The sequence below is a fragment of the Mastomys coucha genome, unplaced genomic scaffold, assembly GCF_008632895.1.
Source record: "Mastomys coucha isolate ucsf_1 unplaced genomic scaffold, UCSF_Mcou_1 pScaffold20, whole genome shotgun sequence".
Classification (NCBI taxonomy): domain Eukaryota; kingdom Metazoa; phylum Chordata; class Mammalia; order Rodentia; family Muridae; genus Mastomys; species Mastomys coucha.
In genome coordinates, this window is record NW_022196903.1 from 41,838,972 (window position 1) to 41,856,441 (window position 17,470).

The 17,470-nt window shown below is 38.7% G+C and overlaps 1 protein-coding gene across 2 annotated transcripts in view; it reads left to right on the plus strand.

Annotated features, from left to right (window-relative positions):
* Cntnap2 (contactin associated protein 2) overlaps positions 1-17,470 on the plus strand; it is a 2,139,844-nt gene that overhangs the window by 1,892,047 nt on the left and 230,327 nt on the right. The window lies entirely within an intron of this gene.

The window sequence follows — 17,470 nt, forward strand, 5'->3', positions numbered from 1 at the left end:
GGAGAAATAGAGGCCTTTCTCGCAGTAACTGTCTAGGCCCCATTTCTCTTCTAAGACAGACATGAAGAAATAAAGAAGAAACTTGAGATGCCCAGATCTGGCTCCATGCCCCATTCTCTGCACCACAGAGTCCTCAACTATAAAATTTGAATGTACGCAAGACATCTCTCAGGGCTTCTCTGGTTTTAGAAACTTTAGGCTTATGATATCAAAATTGTATAAAATCATTTATCATTTACAGAACTTATGAATGGAAGAGGAGGGAGAAAAAAGAAGGAAGGAAGGAAAGAAAGAAAGGAGGAAGGAAAGAAAAGGAAAACTAATAGCTCTGTAAGCTCAAGTGTGCTTGAAATGATAGAAAAAGGGAAGGAGTAAAGTAAGGAGAGAAAAAAATAAGCCATGTTCAAATTTGCCTTAAAAGATAAATAGGAATTTATATTTCTCTTTGCACAGTGATCTAGATAGAAAAGAATGCAGATTTTACCTGGTATAGTGTCCCTCTTCGTGGAAAAGAGGTTGATGATTAACACAGAAAAAAAAAAAACCTATGAAAACAACTGGATCCAGCCACACAAGCTAATCTATTTCACTAATACTTTTGCTTTAGAAAAAAATGAGGATTTCATATATGAAAGTAATGTATTCTGATCAAACCCATCTCCATTTCCTCCACTCTAGTTTCTTTCATATCCTTCAACCACTCTTCCTTCCCAAATCCATATGTTCTCTTTTAAACCCAGTGAATCCACTTAGTGCTGCCAGTATCATCTGTAAGGATGTAGGGCCATCTTCTAGAGCGAGGTAGCCTCTCAGTGCTACATCCCTAAAGAAAACTGAGTCTCCTCACAGCAGCCAACAATTGGTAAAAGCTTCTCAGAAAGGAGAAGAACTTCATCACACCCTCCTTCGTCCATGCTAAGAATTTTGTCTGGCCTTATCTTATGCAGATCTTGTGTGTGCAGTCAGAGCCACTGGGAGTTTATGTGTGCAGCTGAACTGTTGTTTCTGCAGAATACTGTCCCACTTTATTATCTACTACCTCTGACTCTTTTTCCACCCACCCTTTCATAATGGTCCCTGAACCAAAATTTCTACTTTTAATACTCTCCAGAATAACTTAAAATTATTTAAAGGTAATAATTATTCCTATGGCTAGTTGCATTTTTGATATTTTCTTCTAACACCATTTATACTTTAGAAAACTAGCAACATTCCCTTAGTTGTATAAAAAGAAAATGAAAGATTTGGTGGATATGAACCATCTTAGTCTCCCTCTCTGGGTTTCTAAGAGGTCTTTGATCAATTCTTTCACTAGTGGTAATCTCCCAACAAGAAAACATTGGTGTGATCAGGCTGCTAGTCAATTTGTCATACTTGTCTCCTGATAGTAGAAGCTTGACAAGGGCTAGAAGGGCCAGAATTCCTACAATGTCTTTCATGGTTGTGTTCAGGTACATGGAAAATGCTAGAAAGCCATTTTTAAAAGGCAAAATTAGCTATACACTCCTTTGATATGTTTTAGGAAGGCCACAGGACAAATGTGATAAAAAGTGAGCTTTGAAAGTGATACTGTTTTGTGAATAAATCACATGAGTCAGACGCCATGGAAGGAGTGGTAGGTTTAAAAATACTCACCAGCTGTGTCATTCCTCCATATACACCTAGAGGACTCTAACTCAATATGCCTATGTTTATTGTCAAACTATTCATGATAGAAGAGTTACAGAAGCAGCACCATATATCAACAGATGGAGGGAAATGTGGCATATATACATAGTAGAGATTTATTCAGCCATAAGAAAGAACAAAATTATGTCAGTTACAAGAAATAGATGCAATGAAGATCATCGTATTAAACAAAATACATCAGACACCAAAAGATAAATATCATGTTTTCTCTCGTTTATAGATCCTATATTTTGTAAGAGTCATTTTTATAGATCTGACATGAAAGTAAAAAAAATAAGTCTCTCTGGGGAAATGAATAGAAATAGTGGGATGGAGCATGAGAGAGAAAGGAAAACGTGCAGGTGAGCATAGTCCAAGTGCATGATAGAGCTCAAGAAACCTATCACTATCTACAGGGACTGTGCACTAATTCTTACAAGCCCAAAACCTACTTGGAACCCAGAACCTTCCACTTTTTCCCTTGAGTGGTGGGTGACAAATCACACATTTTCCTTTACACTAAATTGTCTAATGATTCCTACTGAACATAGTTAATACATTTTACTTCATCAATTTATCATGCCTTGGTGACCTGATCCGAGTTTCTTCATAAATTCTACCCATCCCCAGAATGCAGGACATGGTCTGCTTGGGTTACAACATAATGGAACTCTACTTAAGTCATCTTCCTGACCTGTCTTCTGGATGGAGAAGTTCAACCCCACTTTTCTTCCTTTCTTCCCACTCACTAGAGTTGCCTAGTAGAATGCTGGAGGCCTGGTAATATAAAATAAAAAGCAATGGGAGTATTTACTATGAAGACATACTAGGTCATTTTAAAAACATGACCTAAAAACAATTCATTTAAAGATAAAAAATGGAAGCAAAGTCTGAACTCTTCACAGTAATGAAATGTAAGGGGCAGGAGAATAAGTATCTTGCTAGAATAAAGAAAAACACAAAAAGCTAAGAAAATGAGGAGAAGATAATGTCTCCAGAGAAGTTTTATGTAAAAAGTATCAAATAATATCAATGACCATTAATATTTTTTAAAGCTAGAATCTTTGGATATAGCAATAATGGAAACCAGTGGTGACTTTACAAAGGGACGTTTCCAGAGAGCAAACTAATGTGATGGGTTAGAAACTTATTGTCACTTGATAACAAAGGCTAAGTCCCCAGTTCCAATTTTTAATTTCCTGTTATCTTAGAAGTGGGCACAAAGCAGATCTCTCAGGCATGAGCTAGTTGAGGCAACCCAGGGAATATTTTCTATAGTAGATACCCAGCCCAGGATCAGCAGAGAGGAGCATTGTTCCCAAAAGAAGGCAAGTTTAACAGCTCTACAGTCAGCAAGTTGGGCATTGGTCTCAGTTCAACTCTAATAAAAACTTCCTTTTTTAAAACAACTGCCACTACCTCCCTATCTTTTCTTATCTGTCTAGAAAAGAGTTAGATAATTTACCTCTAAGGGTCTTTCAACTTTAGATGCTTATGAACACTTGCTTAGCAGGGGTGGCTAAGTCATCAGCATTCCCTACAGTGTTGTGTGGTTACCAACATGGGCTTTGAGTCTTACCTCTGCCAACTTTGGAGACCAAAGATAATTCATGTAATAGCTGTGTATTTCATGGGAATACAAGTTCTGTACTCAATGATATTATTGCATATAACTTGGGATGCAATGAGATTATTGAATATAAATTTCTCAGCAGGATTCTTGGAATACAGACAACACAACTTTAATGTGAGATGCTTTTCTTCACTCCCCTTGTTCTTTATCCCCTTTATTTTCCTCTTCTCCTATTCACTTAAAAGAACCTCTTTCAACTAGTTCAGTCTCTTCTTTCTCGAAACACCAACTTGGAATGTGATTATCTCTCTGTTTCTGCCCTAGCAGAACACTCTCATGCAGTCAGTCCCTCAACTACCTCACCTATACCTACCATCATGGCCACAGAGCAGCAAGCTAGGGCCTAGGGATTTCCCCCAGTAATTCAACAAAGCAAACAAAAGTCCACCAGAAAAATTTTACCCCAGTGCCACTGTATACAGCTAACACATGGGGCAGCATCACCCGTAGGTTCCCACGAGGTTCTAAGGAAAAGGAACTTTGGCATCCCCTTAAGTCTGAAAGAATCAGAAGGGAGTTCTTAGCTTTGCACACAGAGTGGATTCTTCAGAGGTCTAGTCTCCACTACTCCCCATGCTAGCAAGGCCAGATTCACATCTCCTTTGTTCAAAGCAATTGAAAAAACAGGAAAGATGTGTTCTCACTGTGAAGCTAAATATAATTGGATCCTGACATCCCCAAAAAGCTAAAACTGGTCATTTGGATAAGATACGAATTCAGCCATGATTCTAGTCTAGTAGAAAAGTAGGAAGGAAAAAAATAAATTAAAAGTGATGCAAGAAGGAACAGGCAGTTGCTGGTATTTCTTCTGAATAATACAAGAAACTTTTACCCATTTTTCAACACAAAATAAGAAGCTAGCAAATAACAGCCCATCTTGGCCTAGCAGATATATTTACACCTAATGGGAACTAGAGTCTCAACCAGTCCTGGTGTTCAGACTGCAACCCTGTACCAAACCCGTGGGCTAGAGAAAACATACCCACACTATTATCTAAGCCTGAAGGAAGCTAGGTCAGACCAAGTTCTCTGAAACAGAGAAGTACTAGAGAGCCTGGAGCCCACTCAGCTAGGACCCCAGTGACAGGTGAGGAGGAATGAGGTATATGTTGGGCTCCAGTATGGAAGTCCAGCTGTTGGCCTTGTTGGCAAGTATATGCCATAGAAGGGAGATAAGCATGCTTCTTAGGATGTAGGCTAATGGCCGGTCATCCTTCAGCCAGCAAGGTGCATGAATCACAATGGGTGACTTTTAGCAGAAGTTATAAGAGGAACTCAGAGATCTGAAATCTACTTCCCAAGCTTCAGGTAGATATTGACTTCTCAGAGACTCCTAGAGAGGAAGGCTGTGTTAACTCCCAGTGTCCAGGCTCAAGGCATGTAGCTCAGACTTCCTCAGAAGCTAAATAGTGGCATCTCTGTGAAATATATGGCTCCAAGGGGCTGAAGAATCTTTCTTAGGCCTCAAGTTCTTTTGAGCTATACTGTGGGAGAACCATCTACAGAACAACTCTTGGGGATGTCCCTCATTCACTAACAGTATTAATCTACTACTTTCTCTCACCTAGATGACAGTTCAAGTTCACAGAAAAAATAAGATTCTTTAAATGATTTATAAATCAATGAAGACTGGAGGCCTGGGAAAGCTCTCTGAGCTAAGCTTGGAAGGCAAGGCCATAAAACAACCCAGTTTCCACCAACTCAATAACAGGGCTTGTTTGGTCAGCTGCTCCTCAAGCATCTCCATTCCAAATTCACAGATGGATAGCTTTAGCATCATCTGAATGCTAAGTGATTGAGAGAGCAAAGAGAAAGTGGGAGAGGGGGTTGTGGGGGAAGAGGGTTGGGGAAGAGTAAGGATCAAGCACAAGGCAGAAAGTTGGAATTCCAGTCATGCATGAAGTACACCCAAATCTGTAGATGACCCAAAATTGTCATCTCTTAGACTTTATAGTGCCTAAATTGCAGTAATTATAATAGAATATATCCTTATGCCCCCATTTCCTGCAAGCACGGCCCAATGGCAACAGCATGAATGCTAGCTAGGAGGTCTGTGATGAAATCTAAAGACTAGGAGCAACACACGCTTTACCTTATCTCAGAACTCTACAGAGTAGAAGCCATTGCTGCTTCCTGCCTGTTCCATTTACACAGAGAGAAACTAAAGCTAAAGATTAGTTAACTTACCTAAGGTCACATGCCAAGTGGAAGACAGGAAGAGATTTGATTGCAGATAGTCTGACCAGAAATTCAGCCCTTATCCATCCATCTTGTCAAAGTAAAGATTGTACTTGGCAAAGATTCCCTAGGCAAAGAGGATTCTACAGGATGCCATTGCAACAGGAGACAAGGCTGGACTTAGTCAAGGCTCAACTCCATCCCAAGGAGAGCAAGAGAAGTATATTTTTTGATTGGGTTTAATTTTGCTTTCCATTATGCTTAAAAATTCAAAAACACATGTTTCTGTCTTTTATAAGTTGTGATGGGGAGGCTTTTAGGCTGGCTCTGTTTATCAACTACCTGTATTTAAAGAAAATGTGAAATTTCTCCTGTCTTCATGAATTGTGTAATTTTATAGCTTGGAACAAGAAATCATGGGTAAGTCAGGCTTCTGACCTCCCAGGGACTTGAGATGAGATGAGATGTCACCTTCACTGATGTTTATATTTCAAAGAATGGCTCCCAGAGGAAGATATTCTTGGGTTGTAAAACTCCCTCTAAAGGCTTTTTTTTTTTTTTTAAAGAAAAAAAAAAGATTCACATGGCAAAAGGATAGAATGAAAATAAACAATTACTCCAAGATTTTTAAAGTAAACATGCTTATATCAGAGGACAGTGGTCTAGAGTCTAGAAAAAGCCTGTCTCTAATTCAGGCAGGTTGAAAGATGTTGAGGCCATCTAGTCAGCTAGTCTATTAGAGAATTCTTCATCTGAGATAATAAGGTGGCCCATTGATATTTGGTAATATGTGGCAAAGGCAGGTGCTTTTTTTAACTTTAGATACCACAAACAGAAGATATCCATGGTTCCGAGAAGAATCCACTCTGACCCTGTCTTTGTACACCCCAAAATGTAGTAAAGCACTGCTTTTGACTGGTTATGGAGTCTGGGGTAAGAACTTGGGCTGGCCAAGAGCTGGAGGTCAGGCAGGGCATGAAACAGCTCTGGAAGGTATTATCTGGACTGCAAAATCTCAGTAGGAAAAGGCTAAGGCAGAAAGAGGATCAGTCAGCCAGATAACCGGTTTAGCAAGAGAACTTCATGCAAAAGCATTTTTCTTCCTTTTTCCTGATGAGACTCCTCTCATGAAACACTGTAACACAGAAATATGCTCTTCCTTCCCTACCTTCCTGCTTCTCCTTCTCCTTATTTATCCTCTTTCTTTCCTTTCTCCTTTCTTATCTATTATCATTAAAGCCCTTACAAAGGTTGCCTAATTTAGTTTCAAAGGCTTCTAAGGTCTGCATCACATCTTTCTGGTCTCTTCCCTCCTTGTAATATTTGCTTCCCATGGATTCTACTGCCCTGCACTCTTTCACTTTTCTTCTTGCTCATTAGCTACCACTTTAGTATCTGCTTCATTCTCTTCCTCACTTGAGAAGCACGTTGAAATGTCTTCTCAGTCCATACATTGCCCTGCAAATTGTATCCCATCTAACTTCTAATAGTTCAAAATGCTGTTTAAGCACATGGACTTAAATCTTCAGACCTTGCTTTTCTCAAGAACTTCAGATCTGCCTGTTTGACTGGCACCATGATGTAGATCTCTAGTAGGCATCTCAGAATGAACATAGCAATAAAGAATCTTGATGACAGGGCTGGAGAGATGGTCCAGCAGTGAAGGGCACTGGTTACTCAGAGCTCCTGAGTTCAATTCCCAGAAAGAACATGGTGGTTCACAACCATCTGTAATGGGATTTGATGTCCCCTTCTGGTATGTCTGAAGACAGCAACAGTATATTCATATACATAAAATAAATCTTTTAAAAGAGGAGGAGGAGGAAAAGGAAGAAGCAAGCAGAAGAAGAAGGAGGAGGAGGAGGAGGAAGAAGAAGAAGGAGGAGGAGGAGGAGGAGGAAGAGGAGGAGGAAGAGGAAGAGGAGGAGGAGGAGGAGAAGAAGACAAATCTTGATGTCTACCCCAAGCCTCTGCCTCTACCAGCCTCCCTTGTCTCAGTAGATAGCATCACCATACACAAATTTCAGAGTTAACTATGATTCCTTTCTTTCCTTTCCTTATTCTCTTTATCACTCACCATCCAATAATATCTCTGTGACTGATCCTCTAGACATACCACCAATGCATCTACTGCTTTTTATTAGTTCCATCCTTCTCAAAGCCATGGCTGATCTTTGCTTGAATGACTGCAAGTAGAGACTGAGTTGTCTGCAGTGTCTTGGCACTTTTCTTTAACATGCTTTGTTACAAAACTTGCTCCTGCTTTATAGCATCTCCTCTCATTCCTGGACATTGGCCAGGCTCACTTCTTCTTGTCCTTCTCTAAGCCTCTGATATTTCCTTGCAGAGATGTTCTCTAAGCACATCATCTGAGGCAGCTAATCATTGCCGTATCCCATTCTCCTTAGGGAGATGCATGTGTTTTTTTGTGTTCCTCTACTAGGAGGCTATATAATATCAGAGACTGGAGGTCCTGCTAAGTCCTGGGCAGTAGTTCCCCAAGGAATAAATATTTATAGAGCTAACAGCTGAATGAGTAGATACACAAACTATATGGCTTTTGATATGAATTAATATCCATATTTAATGCTGTCACCCCATTTCCCAAATAGTTTCCCACATAATCTTCCTCTAACTTTTTTTCTTAAAAATGCTATTTATTTACCTTTTGTGGAAATACCATTTCCACCAAGTATCACAGGTTGAAATCAAGCATGTCAGAGGCCAAAATAAATAAACATATAAAATTGCAGAGAAAGTCAGAATACTATGAAAGACACCATTTCCTATCAGCCTAGACCTTGCAGTTTTCAATCTTTCTGGTACCAAAATGAGGTCTTGCCTGTTTGGCATTAGCTGAGCTATTGGCTGAGACCCTAATACAAATATTTTGCCCCAGTTATGAATAATGGCTCTTAGGCTTGCTCATAGGTAGGGATTGAAAAATGATATCTTAACTAGTACTAATAAAAAAACCACTAAAAAAAAAGTATGAAAACTAGTAATAACTAAATAAGGTAAATGAACCCTCTGCAAAGCAACAATGCAAATAAATTGCAGGTTTTCCTCTGTGGAATGCTTGATCTTTCATAGCAGCCCTCTTACTCCTGTCTTGATCAAGACCATCTTTGGTCCCATTCTGCCCAGCTGTGCTCTTCTCTCTAGAATTTTCTCGGCCTTGGAGGCTACATCCAGTAGTGACCCTGCTCCACTAATAGTCACAATGTGCATTTCCTACCCTTTGCTCTTTAGTGATCAAAATTCATTAGCGTTTGCAATTCCATCTGTCTGTTTTGTAGAGTTTTAACAAATGGTGCAAATTATGATGGGCCCAAGGCTTATTCTTTTTTTAAAAAATGTTCTCAACATCATCAAATTGATAGTTTTCTTTGAATCTCTTCCAAGCTAAAACCACAAGGCTGTTACCATGAGGCTGAGCTATTTATTTCTAAAGCAGAAGTTGTGAGAACAGATATTGTTAGAGAAATATTTCAAGCCTGCTGCTAAGAGCCACTGTATGCCTCAGCCTCTGCATGAAGTAGCTTTTGGACAAGAAGAGCAATGCTTTAGGGACTCTGAACATCTCTTCAGATTTTGCAAGGTTTTTGTGATAATCTAATCCAGAGAGGACATCGTAATATACAAAGACCAGTCTTGTTCAATATGGGGAGGGGTACTTTCAACAAGGTTATTGAATACTTTATTGTATACTATCCATTTTTAAATTCTTCCAATAAGGACTCAACCAGACTTTATAAAGATAACTGTAGTGGTGGTTTGATGAAAATGGCCCCCCATAAGTTCATAGAGAATGACAATATATTAAATGTTGGCCTTGTTGGAAGATGTTTTGTCACTGTGGGTGGACTTTGAGGTTTCAGAAGCTCAAGACAGGCCCAGTGTCCCTCTCCCTTCCTGATGCCTACTGATCTAGAAGTAGAATTCTCAGCTACCTCTCCAGCATCATGTTGGCCTACAGGCTTCTGTGCTTCCAACCATGATAATGGGTTAAACCTCTAAATTTTAAGCCAGCCCCAGGTAAATATTTTCCTTTATAAGTGTTGCTGGGTGTCTCTTTACAGCAATAGGACATTGACTACGACACTGTCTCAGGAAAGGATGTTTTTAATTGGTTCAGTAACAAATACTGAATGGATACATACACACAGCCCATAGTTTCTTACCCAGCACAGGTAAAAACGAGATCTAGAAATACCCTTTTTTCTTAGTCCTACATTCTTGTTGACAGGATACTTTCCCAACACAAGCTCCCCTCTTTCCTCTCTCCTATGTGCCTCATGTTCAAGGATTCTCTTGTGCAGGGTAGCTGACCTCTCACCCATTTAATGGCCCTTTCTTTACATCATGAAAGTGTGCCTCATTGACTTTAATTTCACTTATTTTTCCTTTAGATTCTATTTTAAATTATCTTCTCTGTCTATTACTGGTATTCATGTGATTATATTTCATGTGTAGCCTTCTAATCCTACTATGTTTTTATGCAAGCAGGCAAATAGCAAAAGCTTCATTCTTCATGTCATTATAAAGGCTTCCACTAGAAGGTGTGGCCCAGAATAAGGATGTGTCGTCCCACCCCAAGATCCAGATTCAATGTATGCCTTCCTAACTCAAAGGTCACATTAGAAGTGGCTCTTTCCACTTCAAATAAACCAAAAATCCCTCATAGGCATACCCTCCATTTTGGGGTTTTAGTTCTAAATGTAGTCAACTTGACAACCAATGATAGCCATCATAAGTCCACCCCTTATTACCTGATCATGTCAACATATGACAATGCATTCATATCTCCTTATATTGTGATTAATTTCCAAATAAAAACAATAACCAGATCATAATAACACATAAACATAACTATCCCAAATATAATGATAAATGCATTATATATTTAACCAGGTCATATTACACCTAATATGATACCTATCCCTGTACAACTACAAACTCATTGTAAATTTAGAATAGTGGCAATGGCCCATGAGGGAAATTCTTTTAGAATCTCAAACTTAAATACTATATCCATTGACATCCCCTTAACTGATGTTACATCACATGATAAATACATTGAGGACAGAATACTTAAGTATCTGTACAAATGCAATCTCAACAAAATAAAGCAGAAACTCTCATTGTCAACTATAATCCTCATTTCTATAACTTGTCACATGGCCTTAGCTGAAATTTATAGCTAAATTCCTCTCCTACCTATTCTGTCTTTCCTCTACCCTTGGCAAGAACCTCAGCAGGTTTTGGCCCTTTTCCTGGAGGAGTGACCCATACCTTCATTCCTGAAGGGTCTTACCCTTTGTCATCCTGAATGGATTAGGTTGTTATAGTTTCCTACTGACTTTAACCACAGACCTGGAAACACCAAGAGATAGGTGCCTTAAAGGATCTCCTGCATTTCAGACATATTCTTTCTTAACTCCATTGTAGAGAATCAATCCAATAGTAATCTGGATCAATCATGCTTCCTAACATTGTTATTCCTTTTTTAGCCCATTGGTTTAAGGGTATTAGAAAAAAATTAAAGTGGCCCCAGTGGACAATTGAACTTCCAGTTAAATGGAATGTTTGTTGTGGCTCCTGACAGGAGTGCTCCCCTCTCTGGACCAAAACTTCTATGCCAGCAGAACTTAAGGTCCCAGAAACAGGAAGCAAAACCTTTTCTAGTGGGTCACTAGGTATGATAATGAGTGAACCTATTCAGTTTTCTACCCTTTTATTCCTGGGTAATCTTGTCTGTGAGAAAAACTGTACCATATATTGGCAGCTGATTCAAATCATATACCACCTCTGAAGAACTTGCTCCAGCCCTCTGGCCTGCTGCCACATAGTTGGTGCTATAACTATATCTTCAAAAGGCCATTCCATCTCTCTATCAGGCTAGCTGCTTCAGGATGGTGGGGAACATGGTAAAACCAATGTATTCCATGATTGAGAGCCCACTGTTGCATTTTTCTGGTTGTGAACTGAATTTTGTGGTCAGAACCAATGCTGTGTAGAATATATGACACTGGATAAGGCATTCTGTAAGGCCACAGATGGTGTTTTGACAAAATCACCTTCATGTTTTGTTCACATTGCTGCTACTCTGTCATGTATATCATGCCATGAACACATGTCTGTTACCCATAGTTCAGATGTCCATTATTTTAATATCTATCTCTGCTCTCTTGTTGGTTGTGCCTCTAAAAATATATATAAAGTTGAATGTGGCTCTTCCCTTGTGGTACTTACTGTTCTTGAAAATTTTACCACATGTTTTGGTGAGCTTAGGTCAATGCCCTCGGGGTTTACAAATGTTTCTACTACTGTCCACTTCAAGGGAAAAATCATATATCTGGATTCAAAGCATATTCCCCCCAGAAAATGAGGGTACAAAGAAAACCCCTGCCTCAGGACATGGGGCTCCTGGTGTTCTGCTCCACCACCAGCCTTTCTTGTCTCCACACCAAGTGTCTCTCCATCCCCCAAATTTAAAATCCTCCTTTATTCTCTAGCAAAGGAGGGCCATCTTCTGCTAAAATCTATTCTTAAACCAATGGTATGTCTACACAAGCTAAATTCATCTTCTCACTACTTACTCCTTCATCTCATAATGAAACATCTCATTAGGACATTGAAGAACCAGTTTCAAAAACTACCAAATCTAATTGTTTTTTACATGTGTTTCATTTTTCCTTAACCTTTCTTACAGTTTAACATTTTATAACTTTACCGTCTTTGAAATCCAGACCTTACAATATTGTCTTCTCTCAGCCCTTTCTGTTAACCCTTCAATCCTTTTCCATCTATTCTCTTAGCCATGAAGGACCTGTGCATCTAAGAGGACCAGTTATCAGGGTTGGGGTAGTTCCTTTCAGCTCCCTCAATACAACCTTGACCTAGGACACATCCCTACAAAGATGTGTGTGAAGTTTATGTTCTTAAGGCGAAAAAAATGCATGAAGGAAAACATGGTGGCACAGCCTTTAACAACACTAAGGATTTTATGCTCTGCATTGAAAGAGACTGTGTGTGATAATTTTTAAACAAGTGCTTTTAAAGATGGGTAATAAAGATGGAGAGAAACAGGCAGCAGGAAAGATATGAGAAATATTAAGATCAGTTAAACATGAGAACACACCAGCTGGTCACACAACATATGCAAGAATATACAGATATTTGTAAATGAAATATTTAGACAGAGTTCTCAGATGTTTAAGTTTCAGCTTGGATTGAGTTTACTAAAATACAAGTTAATAAGCCAGAATTTAGATCCAAGTAGAAAGAGTCTGTCCTCTCATATCCTGAACTGTATAATGGACTCAGAAAAGTAGAGCCTACTGCATTGTACAGAGCAATGACTTCTGAAACTGATATTGTTTCTGAATATAGAAAGATCAACTGCACACAGCAGCCAAATTTCATACCCACAATAGTAGTATTCAGCTTTTAATTAAGAAAACTCATGAAGCCCGTGGTGACATCAATAAGACATCCCTTATGTTGACCTAAAGATGGACTCTACTATCTTCTTTCCTAGCTCTGAATTGTAAGCATTGCATTTCCACTGTCAATTTCAACTGTCCCTGTGGCTGTGCAGAGAGAGTTCTGCTGAGTGGTTCTCTGGTGCTAACTGCACTGTCAGTCAGCATTCTGCATACCTAGGCAAAACAGTGCCTAGAAACGTGTCAGATGTAAAAGAAGGCAGAGCCCCTCATGACCCAAGTGCAAACAGAATATACAACATGGACAGAGTGCAGGTCACTTACCCATAAATATGGCTATGGGTGACAAAGGGTAGATGAACTCTTTAGGTCTCAGTTTCCCCATCTGTAAAAGAGGGATCATGATACAGCTTTTCTCTATGAACTGAAATGTATGAAGTTGGGATAGTGTCTGACATGGCCACCATTAGCTTAGCAAAGTTTGAGATGGCCAATATTTTCTCATCCCTGCCCCCAGGACCTCTGAGCTCCATTGTCATCACACAACAATGCAGGCTTAGTCAAATCTGATTGCTTTTTTTGCTACTAGACAGTTCATATACCTTCAGCACTTTAAATTTGTCTTTCTGGTTTTGTAATCTGGAGTTGCATATTCTGTGTATCCCTCATTCTAAGGACTTAAGAAAACCCAGGCAGTGATAGTGAACTTTTAAAAGTCATTCTACTGAAGTTCTGAAAGGGCACTCATGGAAAAACAACTCTCTATAACTTAGTTCCTGGGTGTGTAAAAGCTTTCTCCATATATTGCTTTCAGTGGCTATCTGATAGAGGCATCATTAATCAACACTTGTCAATCATACAGCTCTGTACTGAAAATTGGACATAATTTTCCCTAACCTCTCTCTACCACTGATGACTATAAACATCCTGAGGTTATGAGATAATCATAAAATTGGGGCTTTATTTCTCGTGCCTGCACTGACACCATAATTTGTATGGGGGTGTGGCAATGGTGGGAGGAGACTCAAGTTGATCAAGACATAAGATACAGTGATGGCATATAGAACAGGAGAAATAGCAGTTTCAGCAGCTGCAGCTCTGAAAGGCCTATCTAAGTACATAGCTGCCTTTGTCCCTCAGCTGTCAACATTTGGAACAGTTATTGCTGTCATACACAAGGAGCAAGGTCAGAGTAGGCCATTCAGACATAGCAGTCATAGCTGTTTCTTTGATACCATTCCAACAACAGGTTAAAGGCTCTCTACCAGCTCACAGGTGCTATGATTCAGATGTACCCTATCCTAACCTTGGGCTTTCTACAAAAAACAGTGCTGTTTGAAGATCACCTTCAAGGTCATTCCCACAGCAAGCTGGATCAGGAGTTCAATATTAACCCTTTGCTAGTTGTCTTTCTGCTAGGGCTTCCAGAATAGATTATTATATGTTGGATGAGTTAGCCCTACAGAAATTTATTTCTCACCATCTAGAATCTATAAGACCAAATCAAGGTATCAGTGAGTCTGTTTCCTTCCAAGGCCTCTCCTTGGCTTTGATACCACCATCTTCTTGATGTTTCTTAATTGAGCCTGTCTTCTGTGTGAGTATAACCATCCCTTCTTTGATAAGGAACTCAATTATGTTCATTATATTCTCCTTCTTATGACCTTGTCTAGCCTTGGTCCTTCTTTAAAGGCCCTAGATAGCCAATTCATATTGAGGTTTAAAGGTTCAAAAGCTTATTTAAAGAATGTGAAGAACATAGTTCACATTGCCTGGCTTCAAATTTATGTCTTTTCATCAAATCTAAGATTTTTATCTCTATGATCCTATAGAATTTTGATTATACTCAACATTATTAACAATCATAATATCTGCCATAAGTTGGGCTTTGGTCCAAAGTGTAGATTATATCAACTATTATTAACATTTCCCTTCAGGGTGCATATTGTTGTACTGATGTTGCATGTAAAAGACTAAGACCTGAGGAGAACTTGGGGAGACTATGCAGTCAATCAACTGCAACAACAATCAGTTCATGCTTCCTTGTTCTTGGTTGTTTACCTACCCTCCCCCATGTCAAACTGTACCCTACCTCAGTGTGGCATGAGGCTATTTGTAATTCCATTAGTATTAACCTGTAGGCAGAAACAGAGTCTGGGGTTTAGAAAAACAGCTTAAGAGTGCTGGGGGTTCTTAAGAGTGCAAAGGACCTAGAGTTCAGTTCCCAATACCCACATGGTGATCCAGACTGTTGTAATTTAATTCAATGCTATATGACACCCTCTTGTCTGAATACAGCAAATACCTGGTTCATGTTCATACATACAAGGAAAACACTTATACACATTAAAATCCTTTAAAAGAGGAATATCCTTATGAGTCATTCAAGAAATGCTTGTCCTGTCCTGTACTTTACTTACAACATCTATGAAGTAATCCATGCTTTCACTCCTCTGAGCATCCTGTACTGCTTCCATTTCACCCCTCTCCTTCCCTCCTGCCCCTGCCCCTGCAAGGGACTATCCCATAACCCCTTTGTCATGGAGCTTCTCTCCATGGTCATGTTTTCCTATTCTGTTTCTGGCCCTTCCCAGTGTATTCCAATCTAACTGCTCTACTTAAGGTTGGTCCTTCTCCAACTCCACATCCCATTTAACCCTGCTTGACTGTTTTCCCCATAGTGGTTACCACCTTCTAATATGTGATTTATTTATTGAGTTTCCTGTTAAATTTCTCCATGCTACAAGGGTGGAGACCTTTTCACAGAAGTAAAATACACACATTAAACACACACACCCACTTCCAAAAGGGACTTGTTTAAGTATACAACGTTCAATGTGATTTCTTGCCATTGTGAATATTCTGGGGTCAAACTTACCACTTTAGATACTGTTAAGCTCTGGGTTTGAAGATGATGTGTTTTTTATAATTCCTCTCAATCATCATTTCCAATCTTATTTTAAATTGAACACCTGATTATTTTCCCAAAATGTTCTTTTCACTTGATGGTTGTATTACTCATTATGGGTAGTTATAACACTTTCATAATTAATCTTTAATTGCAATACTTGCATAACATTTCAGATGAAAAATGATATACAAATTAAACCCACATCTCACCTTGGATAATTATCACAGCTCTGACTAATGTGCATAAAGCCCTGGCATGGCAGGGGGCTCTTCCCAGTGACAATGTGTTGATTTTCTAATTAAACAAAGGTTAAGTAGCATTTTCACTTGAAGACCTATAGCTTAAACTTATGACATTTGCCACCAAAAAAGATTTCTACAAAGCAGTAAATTGAACTCAACTTCTATGGGTTCTGGTGCATTAACATCTTTTGCATAATATATAATGACCATGTTCAGGATAAAAGATTTTTCTTCATATCAAGTAGATCAAGAAATGTACTTTCTAGCTCACTGATCCATTTAAATAAATCAGGAGGCCACCTAGGAAAGAAATGAGTTTAACTTGGTGCAGACAGAAATGGCACTTCACTCACCTGATTTATAAATTAAGAGGGAATTTTCTAAAACTTAGTTCAATGAGTGAATAAATGTAAATTACACTATACTGACATATTATGGCCTCGGGGCTTGTGTTATGGCTCAGAGTGCCTGCCTGGCATGCTCATCGGATTTAATCCATAGTATTGTACAAAGTGAAAAAGAGATGGGGGCAGAAGGAGGAGGTAGAAAGTAAAGGACAAAGGGAGGAAGCAGAGATTAAAGTGCTAAGAGAAATAAATATTCAAAGATGTTATATGTATATATATAATGTTATATATTATACATATGTTTATATAATATATATAATTAAGTAATTGATGTATGTTGCCAAAAGTCTTTACAAAGCTGATACCAAAAGCAGGAATCATAAAAATTAGTAGGTCAGTGTGACTTCACAACCATTCAAAACTTTTATAGGGAAATAAAGTACCATATACAATTTAGAAAGTATAAACTAGAGGAAATAAGTATAAAATTCACAGCAAAGAGAAAGCTCAAACTGTTATTATCAATCAATAAAAACACACCATCTCCTATGTACTTCAAAAGCAAAAACATGAAGCAACAGTTTAAAAATAAGAAAAGGACAATACAAAAAATTCATTTTAATAATTAAAACAGTAAATTTGTTCCCATTTAGTTGAACTGATGCAACTTCATATCAGGATTATGTGGAGCAAGTATGTATTTCATTCTATTTTGGTACAATATAAATTGGTTCATTGTCCTTAAGAGACTTTCAAATATACTAGCAGTAAAGTACTTGCTACACATAAACCAGGACCTGGATTTGAAGCCCTAGCACACATGGAAAAAGCTAAACTTGGAAGCATGTACCTGTAATCTCATTGTGAGACATTGGAGACAGGAAGATCTCTAGTGCTTACTGGCCAACCATGTTAGCCAATTGGTGAACTCCAAGTACAAAGAGATCTTGACTCAAAAATAAGGTAGAAAGCAACTGAGGAAAAGAACTCTGGTCTCTATTCATGCATAAGCACCTGCACATATATTGTGTATGCACACGTAC